This window comes from Mus caroli, chromosome 15 (assembly GCF_900094665.2).
Source record: "Mus caroli chromosome 15, CAROLI_EIJ_v1.1, whole genome shotgun sequence".
Taxonomy (NCBI): Eukaryota; Metazoa; Chordata; class Mammalia; order Rodentia; family Muridae; genus Mus; species Mus caroli.
In genome coordinates this window covers 72,709,663-72,725,258 of record NC_034584.1, presented here as the reverse complement: position 1 = coordinate 72,725,258, position 15,596 = coordinate 72,709,663, and the positions used below count along the sequence as shown (strand labels likewise).

Below are 15,596 nucleotides of genomic sequence, written 5' to 3'. Positions count from 1 at the left end.
ACATGAAAACTGCAGAGACTTTAATTCTTGTTGAGCACTTGGCCCAGAGTTTAAAAAATAGAAAATGCCTCAATCACCAGTGAGTGACCCTGGCTGCAGTGGAGTGCGGCCCAGGCTCTAGGAGGCTCCTAGTATCAAAATAAGGACTGGGTGCTTTATTGCAAGGATTCACTAAGGGCCTGGAAGGGTGTTTAAAAATTACTTATTTATTTAAATGTTTACATTTTATTTAGTTGTGTGTGTGTGTGTGTGTGTGTGTATGCATGTGTGTCCCAGTGTGTGCAATGTGGAGATCAGAGGTCAAACATGGGAGTCCTTTGTTCCCTCTGTCTACCATCTGGGTCCTGAGCCTTGAACTCCGGTCATCAGGCTTGGCTGCAAGCACTCTTACCTGCTGAGCCATCTTGTCAGCCCCCGGGCTGGGTACTTTTCAGCCGAGAAAGAACATGAAGAACTCAGCCATTCAGCAGCTTTCTGATCCCTGCAGCACCTGGAGCTGAAGGCAGCAGGTCAGTGGTCACAAGCCTGGCTGCAAAGCCAGTGACCTCCAGTTCCCAGGAGACCACGGCTGCCCCAGTTCCGGACCAGAGAGAAAAGGGGGAGAGCCACCCCACCCTCCAGCTTCCCTCCAGGCAGTTAGATAGATGGTCCTAATAATGCAGGCTGGCTGGACCTGTGACCTGGCTCACTGTGCCTCCTTCAATGGATGGAGTTCCTGTGGGACCCAGGACAGCAGTGTTGTAGAGCTCTGTGCACAGGTCTCAGGCATGGGAGAAATTTCTGACATCAGAGCTGGGCAGCTTTGGCTCTCAGCACACCTCAGAGCAGTTCAGGACCAAGCTTCCTGTTCCCCTCAGCTAGCTCTTTGGGGGCTCTCAGTACCCTGAAGATGCCCTTCTGTGGGAGTGTTCAGAGGAGGGCTGGTTGATACAACCTCAGTCTGACATGTGCACCCTCTTTCCCTCAGCACCTCCTCTGTGCCTGCCTAGGGTACTGCCCTCGGTCACATGGGCTCTCTTGCATTCCATATTACTGTCGGGTTCATTCATATTGCCGCCTGTGCTCTCCCTGTCTTGGGGCTCCTTGAAAAGAAGACGCCTGCTGACTTTAACATACAGTAACATTGTCCCTAATCCGGGCAAGCAGGGTCCATCTGTACTCCTGTTGGGGCTCTCTCTATAACAGGCTTTTGGGGTCAGATGGCCCACTCCAGGACATATACGAATGTGGCATTGGCGCCTGCCTTTGTAGGCACTTCTCTCTGGGTCCATATTCCTGACCTCCTTGCTAGCTTTAGAAGGAACTTCGTGATCATTCCTACTGCCCAGTCAGCACCACAGCTGCTCTTGAGCCATGGAGACCACAGATTCCCAGAATCCACCTCTTCTATGATGGAAAGTAAATGGTGATTTGGCATCATTACCACCCCTCCCCTGCTGTCTTCATCTTGTCTGTCTGGGCACATAACTTAGAACTTCCTCAGGTTCCTCTGGGGTCTGCTATCGTACCCCACAGATCTTGGGACAGCCCGATGGGACCTTCTTCCTAGACCTCGTGTAGACCCAATGTGGCCCTGACCTTGGTGTCATATGAGGACAGATCATGAGAGCCATCCTGGTTTCTGGCTTCTGCCTTTGGCCAGCTGCAGGGGAAATTGTCATTGTGTCATGAGGGTATATAGGTGGCCCTATAGGGACAAGGTGTCATGAGGGTGTATAGATGGTCCTGTAGGGACAAGGGCTGAGCCCCCAGCTCCTCAGCCTACACCCGCTTGTCATCCATCATGAAGCAGGTGAGGCCAGGGATGGCCTTATAAGAACGCACCCCTCCCTCCCACTCTGGACCCCAGAACCTGAGCGGCAAGCTTGTTTTCGGTTTTGCTGATTTTAGCTACCGAGTTGAGGGTTAATCCATCACACAACAGGTGACAGATGTGGCAACAGGGGCAGGGTTTCCTGAAGGAAGGTAGGACAGAGAAAGTAGGGGAGGCGGTCTTAGCCTCCGGTGGGAGGCTTCCATCTCCATCCTCTTTCTCCTGACAGTTTTTCACTCGTCCTCCTAGTGACTCTCTCCAGCCTACCTTCAAGGTCTCTCATCCTTCTTAGGACCCAGAAGTATTTGATGTCAGATCAAGGCAGAAGGCCCAGAGAAGGCAGAGGAACCTGGCTTTCAGCCTTGCTTCCCAGACCTACTGTAGTGTCCAGGAAAACAAGAAGGCTGCCACCTGAAGACCCCTTGCTGAGAAGGCATTCTGTCCCCTGTCCTCACCTCCTCCTGTTCCATGCCTCTTGGGATATCCATTTTGGGCACAGGACAGGGCATTCTCCTAAACTCACATGTGCCCTCTGGACTGCCTCTCATTTTGCCTCTCCCCTGCAGTGGGTTGAGCAGTTTGTCCCAGCCCCAGAGGCCCAACAGGAGTGTGGCTCCTTATAGCTCTGTGTATGTATCTGTGATTTGAGAATTGCTTAGCCTAATTTCCTAGCACCAACCCAAAATTTCACACAGATAGAATGAAAGAAAATCGACATGTATGTGAAGGATGCATTCGGCAGCTACTCAGCCGAATGTGTGCACGGCACCCCCATACATATCTCTCTACGCTGCTCTCCAAGCCCTAGACAGAAGACCTTCTGGGGAGAAACATCCTGATGATATGGGGTCATTGGCATGTGAGTCACATTTGTTCAACTCAGGAACGGAGGTCACTTTGTTGGTGGGCTGTGGGGACCACTCATCAGTGCTGCGAGAAGACCCCAAGGTGGGTGAAGGTCTGGAGTGTAATATAGGGTTCCAGGCAGTTGGAAGTGCCCGCCATGTTACCTTGGACATTGGGATTCTGGGACGGTTCCTATACAGCTGTTCCTTCGGCCCACACATCAGTCCACCCGTGAGCTGTTAGCTCAGCTTCAGGGAGGGGCACTTTGATTCAGTGTGGAGAGAAGAAATTGGGTGTTATGGAAAGAGGGAGAGAGAGAGACAAACATCCCCAGATGATCCTGTGAGTACTTCAAGCAGCTGATGCCAGTCACTTGGCATCTGTCTAAGACCACATCTGCATCCCTGCCCGGGCTGCGGGCCACCATTGGAGGGCTTAAACAGATGAGAGAGAAAGAGGAAGCTGTTACAGGGGACCAGGTGACAAATGGAAAGGCCTGGCCTGTACCTGGGATGTGCTCATGCCCACTTCTGCCTTACCCCACACCCATGGCCTGGGTCTTGAGGTTGAACTATTCCCAGTTTTCTGAGAAATTTCCAAAGTGGTTGTACAAGATTACTCTCCCGCCAGCAATGGAGGAGGGTCCTCCCCCCCCCATTCCGCATTATCGACAACACGTGCTATCCCTTGAGTTTCTGATCTTAGCAGTTCTGACGGGTGTGAGATGGAATCTCAGAGTCATTTTTATTTGAATTTCCCTGATGACTAAGGAGTTTGAACATTTCCTTTTTGCTTCCCTGGCATTTGCGATTCCTCTGCTGAGAATTCTCTGTTTAGCGCTGTACCCCATTTTTAAGTAGGGTTATTTGTGTTGTTGGTGTCTACCTTCTTGAGTTCTTTATAAATTTTGGATATGAGCTCTTTGTAGGGCTAGATGTAGGGGTTGGTGAAGATCCTTTCCCAGTCTGCAGGCTGCCGTTTTGTCCTTTGCCTTACAGAAGCTTTTCAGTTTCATGAGGTCCCATGTATCAGTTGTTGATCTGAGAGCCCGAGCCACTAGTGTTCTGTTCAGGAAGTTGTCTCCTGTTCCAGTGAGTTCAAGGCTGTTCCCCATTTTCTTCTCTATTATATTTACTGTATTTGGTTTTATGTTGAGGTTCTTGAGTTTTGTGCAGGTGACAAATATGAATCTATTTGCCATCTTCTGCGTGCAGACATCCAGTTAGACCAGCACCATTTGTTGAAGATGCTTTCTTTTTTTTTTCTGTTGTATAGTTTTGCTATCTTTGTGAAAAAAATCAAGTATCCAGAGGTGTGTGGATTTCTGATTAACCTGTGTTCCCATATTGACACCATGCAGTTTTTATGACTATTGCTCAATAGTCCAGCTGGAGGTCAGGGATGGTGTTGCCTCCAGGAGTTCTTTTATTGTTCACGGTTGTTTTTTTAGCTATCCTGGGTTCTTTAGTTTTTCCACATGAAGTTGAGAATTTGCTCTGACAAGGTCTGTTAAGAAATGTGTTGGAATTGTTATGGAAATTGCATTGAATCTGTCAAGTCCCGGTGTTCACTCATACCAAGCTCTTTTTCTGGGTCTTTTTGACCAGGAGGCTGCTATGTACCCAAATTTTTGCTAACACAGTAGCCACAAACCATACGTGGCCACTTAAGTCTAAATCAATCAAGAAAAATAAGATAAGTGCATCCTGCAGTTGTAGAAGCCACGGTTTTAACCACACAATAGCCACAAGAGGTTAGTAACTCCTTAAATCATTTCCGCCGTGGTAGAAAGTTACATTGGACAGTGCTTGTGTAGAGAAGGCCCAATCAAGGAACCAGATGGTGTAATCAACAATGACACCATCTCAGCCCCGGCCAATGTCATCATCTGTGTGGCGCGCAACAACGGAGCTCCGAGAGGGAAACTGGCAAAAGCTTATCTCTGCCCTGCAAGGGCCAGCCTTCAAAGCTGGAATGTGGGAACCATGGAAGCTCAAAACTACCGCTGAGTGAGTCTAGCCAGCTCTGCAGGTCCCAGGAGAAAAGAGAGGGCACCAGTAAGGAAGCGTGACCTTAACCATTTCCTACAGGCAGAAACTGAGGCTGTGGGTGGGGGCGGGGCAGGGTGTGACTCTCTCTCGCTGGCTGATGACCGGGACACTCATACAGATGAACCAGAGATGTTACTTTGCAATTCCATACCTGGTGCTCCCCAGAGTCACAGTGCTCAATGTCTTGGACCAGGGCTGGATTTAGTAGGCCTCTGCCAGCGCCCACCTCAGCACACGCGAGCCACAGGGAGTTTTCTGCAGTCGCGCATTTGATCCGCCAGAGGGCGCAGGGGCAGCCGTCTCTTCAACAGAAGCGGGCCTGGGGGAGGTGGGATGGGAGATGGTAGGGTGGGGGATGGTAGGGGCGGGGGGTGGGGTGTGTGCTACTGGAGCTGGACCCACCTCGGTGCCCAGCCTCGGTTAGGGAACCCTGAGCTCTTACGGTCCCTCTTCGGGGAAGGGGATTAGGTTAGTAGACAGAGGCAGCATAAGGTTTCATTGGGTCTGCAAAGAAGATCTGAAGGATGGGTAGGAAGAAATGCGCCTGCCACTCAAAAAGGTACAGGTCGGGAGGCTTAGAGGTGAGACACCCCACAGTCTCTCTAAATTGTGACATAACAGGTGGCCTGGGTCTCAGCGCTTGTCTATCCTTCTGGTCCTATCCTGGGCTACTTTCCTGTCCTCGGATGACAAGAGCGAGGCGTTTCTGCACAGCAGTTCTTTCTGCTCTAGTGCTACCCAACTCCACGGGTCCCTCTGTACTAAGTACACCAGGATGCTTTCCGCCTCTGTGACTTTGCACATGTCGTTCCCGCAGCCTGGGATACTCCTTCTCCACTTCCTTCAGCTGAGCAACTCCTACCCATCAGCTCCCATTCATCTGTCCAGATTCAGCCCAGGCCTGCAGGAGACGTCCTTGTTAGGAGTTCCAGCAGCCGGGCTGAGTTGCTGTGCACCACCTGAGGACAGGCACTGGTGAATGAATGCGGCCTGGAAAAGTGATTGCGAAGCACAAAGCCTGGCGGCGGCAGAGCCCAACTGTCTGGGTTGGCGGGTCACAGCGGCTGGAGGAGACTCCTGACATCAGCCCAGACTCCCACCAGCTGCTTGTGTGCCCAGCTTCGGGTGCAGAGCCTCAACTACCGCTGCCTTGCAGGGACACTCCCTTGCAGGTGGTGGTGGTGGTGTCTGTGTTTGAAGCGGAGCTTAAGCTGTGGTCAGGAAGGCCTTAGGAAGTTTCTCTTTGTGGCCACAGAGCCCAATATCCTCCCGGGGATGGGGTAAGGCAGCGAGGGGTAGCCAAATGCCTTGGTTTGGAGGCAGGGAGAATTGAGAGACTCCGCGGACTCGCTGTATAAACTTTGGGCAAGCACTCTGCTCACCCGCCTCAGCTGTCCCGCCTGCAAAATGGGAACGCAGCAGCCCCACCGCAGTGCTCTCCAGTGGTTACACGCGGAACACCGGGTCAGGGCGCAGGCAGAAAGGGGTGCACGGGCATGGCGGGGGGGAGCGGGGTTGGGGATGGGATTGTCCTGGAGCAGGGCGCTGCACTCGGGGCAACTTTGCCTCCAGCTGTTGAATGAGCTGGAGGAGGTGGTGGTGGGGTGAACTGAGACACAGCCCGGAGAGAGGTGGCCGAGGTGGGGCGGGGCCGGGGGGCGCGCTCGGCGGGTGCCCGGGCTTGGCGGTCCGCGGTGCAGCCACCTCACAGGGCGCTGCAGCTGCAGTAGCGCCAGAGCCCAGCGCGGCCCCCGCCCCGTGGCGTGTGTCTGGGAGCGCGCTTGTGGCCGTGGAAGCAGACGGCGGAGGGGCGGGAGGGTCTGCAACGGAGAGAGGCCTGTGAAGGGATCTGGCTACAGAGCCGGACGGACCGACAGACGCAGTGATCGCCAGCCCCTGAGGTCCTCCGCCCAGCACCCGGGCCCTCTGCGGGCAGCAGCCCTACGCGGCGGGAGGCGGGGGTGGCAGTGTCTGCGCGCACACGCACGCTCACAGACACACACGCCCGGGCCACGCCACAGACACACGACACGCACAGAGCCACGGCCGGCCGCCGCGCACACTCGCACCCGCGCTCACGCTCGCTCTCCGGCGCAGGCCCCGCAGCACCCGCTGCCGGGAGGTGGTGGCATCCCGCTCGGATCCCAGTCAGGACTGGAGGTGAGTGGATTCCTCCGGATCCGAGCGCTGCAGGCGGCTGGCGGAGACCCCGGGAATCCAGGCTGAGCTGAGGGCTCCCTGGCCGCCAGCGGGGGTGGGGCTTGGAAAGGGACCCGGGAGGGGAGGATGAGGCAGGGAGAGCCACTCCGGGTTCTTCTTGGTCTGGGGATCCCCCATAAGACCCTCAAGGGACCACCCTGCGCAAGGTGGTGGGGGAGAGGTTGGGCGGAGGCGTGGTGGGAGGGCAGGGAGGACGAGCGTCGAGGTGAACATTTTCGCGGTGGTGATGCAGAAGCTTGAGGACGGTTTTGCTAGCCAGTGCCACGCCGCACCTCTCTGGCCCCCATTTTGGCGAACCAGAGCTCCGGCCCGCTTTTCACTGAGTCGTGGCGGGTCAAGGAATTCATCTCACTGGTAAGGGAGACTTCACAGGGTGGCTAGATCTCTAGCCCAAGGGGAAGGGACCGGCGTGTGGCTTGTCCCCCTATCTCTCAGGGGCACTGTGAATGTAGTAGGGGGACCAGAGTTAGGGTACGCTGAGACCCTTGCAAGGGCTTGGATTTTTTCCCCCTCGGCAGGGCTGGTGTGGGACAGAAGCACCAGCATAAACGGACAGACTGCAGCTCTGACTGAGCCCCACCACTGCCTAGTGGTGTGTGTGTGTGTGTGTGTGTGTGTGTGTGTGTGTGTGTACTGCTACTGGCTAGGAGGGGGTAGAGGGTGGGTGTGTTGGCTGGTGGGGTGGTATATGCATGTGGGAAGGATGTGTATTGACTCAGGATAGACCCCCATTGCCACACACACACACACACAATCTGTGGCTCAGCAGGGCTTCCTTGGAATATTTGGAGGGGAGAGAGCTTGTATGTGTCTGTGTGTCTGTATGTGTCTGTGTGCGTCTCTCTCTCTCTCTCTCTCTCTCTCTCTCTCTCTCTGAATCTGCGTACTTGGGGAGATTGTGTGGAGGAGGATAGAGGCTGCCAGGCCTCGGTGTGTCAGGCATGACCAAGGAGAATGAGCCAGGGACACTGCTCAGAATCTCAGCCAGATCTGAATACATGTGGTACTTAAGGGTACTTCCCAGGGCTCTGGACTCTTCTTACCCTGCAGCTGGCTCCTTGTTGAGAGATACAGGTGTTGAACTGGGGTGTGTGTGTGTGTGTGCGCGCGTGTGTGTGCTGGGTGCGCGTGCATGTGTGTGCGCGCGTGCTCCTGTGTCCGGCTGCGGATGTCACTGTCAGCAGGCCAGGCTGTGGGAGGAGAAGCTGGGGGAAGGGGCAGCTGCTCGTCGGTACCTGGAGGAATGTAGTAGAAGCTGCAGCTCTGGCTGTTGGCTTCGCTGATGGAGGAGGGGCATCTCAACACCCGGAGCTGCATCACTAGGGCTAGGCATGTTTGCCTGTGTCTCTCTGTGTGTGTGCTTGGCTCTAACTGTTTCTGTACCCTGTGGACACCTGTGGGACATGTTATGTCTAGATCAACAGTGGGCTTGCACATGCGTGTCAATGTTGTCTGGTATGTGGATGAACACACACTGCTGCTGTCTTAGCTATCTGTGGACCCCCTTGTCATGCATGGTGGACAGGGGGACCTCTGGGCCGGGAGAAGAAGAGTAGGACACCGGGAGAGAGAAGTGTGTGTGTGTGATGTCAGTGAGAACCTTGGGGTGTGACATCAGCTTCAGGCTATTGGTGACGTCACAGGGACAGCAATGTGAGGGCCACCCTTATGGGCCGGGGCATATGATATCACTGTACATGTGTGGGGTTGAGTGTGTTTATGCCCCTTGGGAGGAGAAAGAAGAGGAGCAGGGGATGGAGCAAGAGCAAGAGGTCTCTTGCAAGGGACCCAAATTTCCTGGTGGTCGGAGGAGGTGTGGTCGTTCATTTTTTTAAGGAGGTTGCTCCCCAAGGATGTACCTCATCCTCTCACTCATGATATCCCCTAGCCTCTGAGTCTCTCTAGTCTGTGCTAGCAGCTCACAGACCTTGGGCACATACCTTGTTTGCATACATTTATGTGGATGCCTGGGCACACTTCGAGGGAGCATGGTGCCTCAGATTCTAATCTCAATTTGCTGTTTTCTGAGTTTTGCATTTTTGAGTTTTGCTACTTTCCTGCCTGGACCTTCATCTGTCACTTGTGGAGGAGGCTAGAAGTGAAGAATGGGGGTCCCAGGAACCACAGCAGGCCTTTTGGTGTCTGGCACCTGGGGTGGAGCTCAGTCTGTCTGTGCCAGCTCTGTCTTTCTGTACCTTAGAACACCCCTCCCCTCCAGCACCCCCTGCTGTTTTGGTTTGAGTCGAACTCTGCAAAGATGTTGCTTCCCTTCTTTTCTGGGGTCCTTGAAGTAGTCCTGTAGGTGGATGGGCTGGCTGCTGTCACATCCCTCAGGGAAACTGAGGTCAATGCATTTTTCCCCCTCCACAGTGTGGCTGCAGGGAAAACATCAGGTCACCAGGGAAAGGGACCGTATGTGACACAAAGGGTGGGTTCAAAGGTTACTGGCTGTCGCTCCCACAGATGTGTATGGAGATGGGCACACTCATCTGTCAAGCCTTCTCCAGGGGCTCTGAATCCTCATGCTCTCTCCTCAGGACGGCCCTCTTCTCATCCCATGGCTGTCAGGAGTGTTAGGGCCACCTCTGCTGCTCCCAGTTGTGTGTGACATAGGCTCTATAGGTAGGAAGAGTTTGAGACTCCGTACCTTCTGTCAGACTGCTTGTGTGAGAACAGTATATAGAAGGCTAACTCTCGCATCTGCCTCCATCTGTCCCAGGCAATCCCTGATCAAATTAACCTCCTCCTGGCTCAGTGACTACCCAGGGCAGAGGTTCTGACACTGCGGCTGGGGATACTGTCTGTGGGCTCAGGATAGTAGAGTGCCCTTTCCTTCAGCCCAGCCCTGCACACAGCTCCTGGGGAAGCCCTTGGGAGGTCTTGAGGACTGCAGGGACACCTGGGCAAGCCACAGGAAGGGGTTGGCTTTGGAGAACAGTGGCCAATACAGTTGCAACACTGAGAACATTAGGGAGGGGTCCCTTCAGCCCCTGCCTTAAGGCCTGGTTTGGGGTACAATCTATAACTTGTCTTTGGCTCTTGCATAGTCCCAGAGAATCCTTGCATAGTGAGAGCAATAGGAATACTTCATCCCACAGACAAGGCACAGAGAGGTTGTAGACCAGCCCAGGGCTGCACAGATGGGCAATTAGGACTGGAACTTCAAAGGCAGACTTTAAGACAAGCTCCATTCTTTTCTAAACTTCTTGCCATCTGGGCCTGGGTCCTTTCATCTTTGGGTGCCCTGTCTGTCACTAGGGTCCTCTCAAGGTGTGTGCCACTCATTTGTAAATGAGGACAGGGACCTGGCCATATGGGGAGCAGTAGGTGGGGGTGACTTGTGTGATGATGCAAGGATAGACCTGCAGGAGGAGACACTGGGGGAGCCCCCAGGTCTTGCTCCCCCATCCCACTTTCTCTTCCTGAAGAAAGTTCTCTGATTCTGGCCTTCCATGGTGCCTCTGACATTGTGTTTGTGGGTATTTGGCTGTGTGTATGTCTGTGTGTGTGTCTGTATGTGTGTGTGTGTGTGTGTGTGTATGTTAGCCCATACTTTCTGCTCTTTTCAGCCTGAACGTCTCATCTTCTGAATTGTGTGGGAGCCAGTTCATTAAGTGAAGAGGGTCCAGGAGTTACAGTCTACCCACCCTGGGTTTTGGTTATGTCTTGAGCACACAGAGGACAAGGCCCATCCTTCCTGTCACCCCCCTCTCTTTAGAGAACTATGGGAAGTGACTCCCAAGAGTTGGTGATCTGTCTGCTCTGAGACAGCCCCAAGCCTCAGACTTGACTCAGTTTCTCTCCCGAGTAACATCTTTCCCCCACTACAGTCCTTCTGGGGTCTTGGACAGAGAGATACTAGGACCCGCTTGCCTCTATTCCCTGCCCTTCTCATGACCTGGGCAGGCAGAGGGGTGTGTTTCACAGATCTGCTTGCTCGCTGAGCTGTTTCTGGTTTGTCTCTCCCAACTGCCTGCCAAACTCCATGGTCCTCAGCAACTGCTCATCAAACACATCTTCCATCTACCGGACGCTGGTTGATGCTTCTCCCATTCAGATGGTGCTCACAGATGTATGCTGTTCACCCAGGGAGAACAACAGGCCCGGGGCTCAGACAAGTGCCTCTGGAGAGGAGTCCTAAACCTCTGGCACACAGTAGGGCTTTTGTGACAGCTGGTCTTCATTAGTGAGTGCTCTGACTAGGAAGGGCTGGTGCTGGAGGCTGGAGGCAGGTGCTGCGGAGCCCCAGGCTGGCTGGTGGAGGCTGGGCTGCCTTCTGTTCTGGGCAATCTAGAGCTCCCTTGAGCCGGCACCTGCTCTGTGCCAGAGAAGCATGAGAGAGTGTTTTCTTTTTTTCCTTGTTTAATTTTGGCTAGAGGATTGTGACTGCCAGCCTCTGGGGGTGGGAGTGGGAGCCCGACCAGGTGGAGAAAGCATGTGTGGGCCAGGGCCATGGAGGTAGGGAAGCACGGAGTGAATTTTTGGGAAGACAAGTCTAGACTTGTGGTTTGGGGGGTCGACCATACAGGCCGGGTTGAGAAAGCATGTGCCGAGTATGCTGATCTCTAGTGTTTGCTAAAATGTAGGCTCTTAGTCCCTGCTTGACATGACTTTGGTTCCACAGGACCCTGAGAGGGTCCAGGAACCCCACTCTGATGCTTTCCTTAACAATCAACTCATTCATGTTTGCAGTGGGATGACAGTGTTGTGGAGGTCTGGGGGGGACTGTTACATGTCCCTTCGGGTTTCTAGGACTCTTTCCAGGCTATGGGTAGGCAGCAAGGCCGTCCTGGTTCTCCCGAGGGGCCTGAACTCAGGGCAGAGCCCTGCCTCGGGTGACACAGGTGGATACGGACTGACAATCTTTAGCTTGCCCTGGCTGCTGTTCTGCACGGATTCTGTGAGCCCCTCACATAGTCCCTAGACGCCCTTTGGTAGCATCACTCTTGCGCAGATGATCAAGAGGATGCAGTCTGCCGTCCCGGATTTGAGGTGGCACAGCCGGTAAAGCCAGGCCTTGGAGGCAGAGCTGGAGAGGGACTGCCCCAGCACCTTGGACAGAGCATCAGCTCCTACACCAAGCTGGGCCTGAGACTGCGCAAAGGGGTTCAGAGCCAGGAAGGCGTCCCAGAGGAGGTGTGTATCCGGTCGGCCGGAGCTGGTCCCGCGGGGCCCCCGCCGCCTCCTGCGGCTGCCGGTCCCCGCCCGGCGTCGCCCGCCCTCGGCTCGGCCGCCGCTTTCCGCCTTACTTCCCTGTGCTTAGAATTTGCAGCCGCAGCCGCTGACGCTCTCGCAGCCAATTTCACGGGCTTTGGGCTCGGCTCGGTGCGCAGGATGAAGAGCCGCCGGCGGAGGCGGGTCCGGGGGGGGGTGGGGGTGGGGGTGAGGATAAGGGTGGGGGTAGGAACGCAGCGAGGCCGGCGCGTTGGTGGGGCAGGAGCGTGTCCTGCTCAGACGGAGATCTAGCGTGCACCCCCTGGGGTATACTGCAGAGGGTGCAGGCATGGTCCAGTGTCCTGGGGTAGCGTGGCAGGTGTGCATTGGTTCCCATGCCTGGGAGGGGTTCCCTGTGTGGGCAGGCTTGGGGACATGTATGTGTTGGCGTGTGAAACTCTGTAGGGTGTCCTGTGCACGGGGGCGTGTTTGTCTGGGTGCCTTTGGCAAGTCTGAATGTGTGAGCAGCCCGCAGCAGGGGGCTAGTGTGTATCTGTGGGTGTGCTGATGTGTGTCTCTGCAGAGTCCCCAGGCGTGCTGACACAGCTGTGGGGCTGTGTGTTGGGACGTATGCCTATGTAGGGGCTCTCCCCCTGTCCAGGCTCTGTGGGCGTGTTGGTTCTGTCTGGGTGCACCGTGTGGGTGTGTGTCTAGAGTGTGCCGCATGGGAGGGTTGCAGCCCTCGCTGGCCAAGGGTCTCAGTGGGCCTCTGCTAGGGTTGGGAGTCATTCTCTCAGTTTCCACCCTTGTTCACCCTTTCTGCCTCTGGGTGGGGGTGAGGGAACCCAGGCAGGCAGGGCTTCAGTGTTTATGTTCTGAGTGCGAAGGCTGCCAGTGCTGGGTAGGTCTACATATGTTTGTGAATGGCACTGGTGAGGGGGTGAGGTGTGAGCCCCTGCCTGCGTGGGAGGTCTGGGAGTGCCATCTGGGCTGATGGAGGATGTGGGAGCAGACAGGCAAGGGGGGCCCTGTGAGTGTGCACAACACGTGTGTATACATTCGGAGGCAGAGCTTGGGCCCCGCCATCCCTGTCCCCATTGTGCCTGTGCAGGTAGAGAGCAGACGGGTGTATGTAAGCCCATGGTGGGAGACTGACAGGGCATGGCAGGACTGAGCAAGGGGTGTGTGTCTGTCATGTGGAATTCTGAATGAGAGGGGGCTCGCAGGGTCAGGGCTCATCCTTCCTGGCTGTGGACAGGGTGTGGCTCCAGTTGATGAGAGGGACTGGATGTTGCTGGTGATTTGGAGGACCGGCAGAAGGGTGGCACAGGTGGGCACTCAGGTGAAGTGAACACTATATGTGTGGGTCCTGAGCATTACTGTGGGTGTGTAAATGTGTGGCAGTGCCTGTGAGTGAGGGGACTTGGGAGAGTCAGGGACCCTGTGGCCGAGCTGGAGTCCCTCTGTTCCCAGAAGACCTACCCATCTATTGAATAACGTTGATCATCCATTGATCACTTCTGCCCTCTGACTTCAAAGATGTCTGGTGGCCCCTGGCCTCCTGCTCTGCCCCTAAACTCCATGCTATACCTTGGAGAGTTCCCAGTCTGCCTATCTGTCCCGAGGCCCTAACCCTCCCGGGCTCCTCCCCCACTGGCAGGCTCTCTTCTGTCTCTCACCAGTTTGCCATATTGCTCCATCCTTCACCCCACTTATCCCTACTCCTTCTTTCCCGTCTTCCTCTCTGTCTCTCACAGTATCTCTGTGCCTCTTCATCTCTCTCCCCACCTCTCTATCTCAGTCTCTCTCCATCTCCTCCCACACGTCTCTGCCTTCATCTCTCCAGCTATCTCTCTCTCCATCTATCTCTCCTTTCATCTCTCTGACTTCTCTTCATCTCAGTCCATCTCTTCCCATCTTCATCTCTTCCCATCTTCCTCCATCTCTCTTTCTCCTGTCTTCATCCTCTTCAGTCTCTCTCCATCTCTCCCCTCATCTTTCTGTCTCTCTCTCCATATCTCTTTATCTCTGTCTCTCCCCCCAGACCTCCCCCCAAACCCCCGCCATCTCCCAGCTGCCACGGCCCTCCAGCTCTGTCTCTAGATCTGCCTCCATCTCTCTCCCTTTCCCTCCACCCCTCCCTTCCCTCAGCCTCTTCTCTCTCACACTGATATCATTTGTGGTATATGCTGTTGCCATGGGAAACCTAAGAAAGAAGTGAGTGTACCCTTCAAGACTTCAGCATTTTCCCTCCTCCCTCCTCCTGCTGCCCCCTCCCTCTCTTCCTTTCCTCCCTCCCTCTCTCCCCCTTGCCTCCTGGCAGAGCGGAGGACTGAGGAGGACTGCTGTGCTGGGCCAGGACCCAAGACCTTATTGCCACCGCTGCTTCCGGGGCTGCCTAGGGGACCTCCTTCTTTGAGACCCGGGTCAGGGACAGAGCCTCACTGGCTTCAGGGGCCCCCTTTGCCGGCAGACATCTGGTAAGGACAGGGTCCTTATGACTGTGAGTGTGTGGCTGTGTGTGAGCACAGCTCACATGACCTGGCCTTGCAAACCTGTGATCTAACCCAGCTTCAGCCTGCCGTGGGTCCCTTCCTGCCGATTCCAGACCCTGCCCCCAGCCATGGGCACCCTAACCTTGCCTCTTCCTGGCTCCCTCTCCCCAAGGCCTCAGAGGCTGTTATCAAAGTGGCAGGCTATTGGGGGCTGGGACAGTCTTCACAGAGGGTGAGCAGAAACCCCCCACTTCCAACCCCTTGGTAGCTTAGAGGCCGACTCTTGCTGGCCTGTGCAGAGGAATCCTGTATCTGCTGGGAGTCTGGGTCAACCTCTGGGAAAGCCTCTTTTCTCTCCAGTGGGAGCTTTTCACTAGAGTGCTGGCTGAGGAAGGGTCTAGGTGAGAGGCGAGATGCTGGCTATGCATGTGTGTGGGGTCTGATCCTGTCATTGAATTCTAGAGGTGGCAGGGAGAACAGTGTGACACTCCAGGAGGCCGCAGGCAGGCAGGCAAGCAGGCAGGCAGGCAGGCAGGCGGCACCAGTCCAGCCTAACTGTGCTTGGTGGCTGCCCCGGAGAGGAGAGGGCTGTCAATGTCAGCAAGGCTGTGTTGGTGGTGGCCACGTGGAGGGAGCTGTTGTCCAGGCAAGTGGGGCGGGCGCTGAGTGACGGCAGTTGCTGTGGCATTGTGGTCTCCATGGAGAGAGGAGGAGACAGGGAGGAGGCTGGCTCACTGGGCTGTGTTGGTGGTTGCTAAGCAGAGAAAGATGCTGTCTCTAAGGTGTGGTGGTCTCCACGTGGAGGGCTGAGGCACACTGAGGTGTGCAGGTCTCAGAAGGGGCTTCTGTGGGGGAGAAAGTGTGGTGGAGGAGTAGCAAAGAGGGGGCTTCAGGGGACTCCATGTTGTCACTATGGGCTGTAGTGGGTGTTTGGGAGGGGGAAGTGCTCTTCCATGAGTGGGCCTGGGTGTTTGGGGGGGCAATACTCTTCCATGGGTGGGCCTGGGTGTTTGGGGG

At 55.3% G+C, this 15,596-nt stretch overlaps 1 protein-coding gene across 2 annotated transcripts in view; it reads left to right on the top strand.

The window, feature by feature from the left end:
- Positions 1–6,461: 6,461 nt before the first annotated feature.
- Positions 6,462–15,596, top strand: part of Elfn2 (extracellular leucine rich repeat and fibronectin type III domain containing 2) — a 49,527-nt gene continuing 40,392 nt past the window's right edge. Inside the window, exon 1 of one of the 2 annotated variants that reach the window (XM_021183756.2) lies at positions 6,462–6,870. The gene's annotated coding sequence lies outside the window, so the exon portion shown is untranslated. Of the gene's footprint in view, positions 6,871–7,157; positions 7,285–15,596 lie in introns of those variants that run through there. The other variant, XM_021183755.1, reaches the window with a different exon arrangement.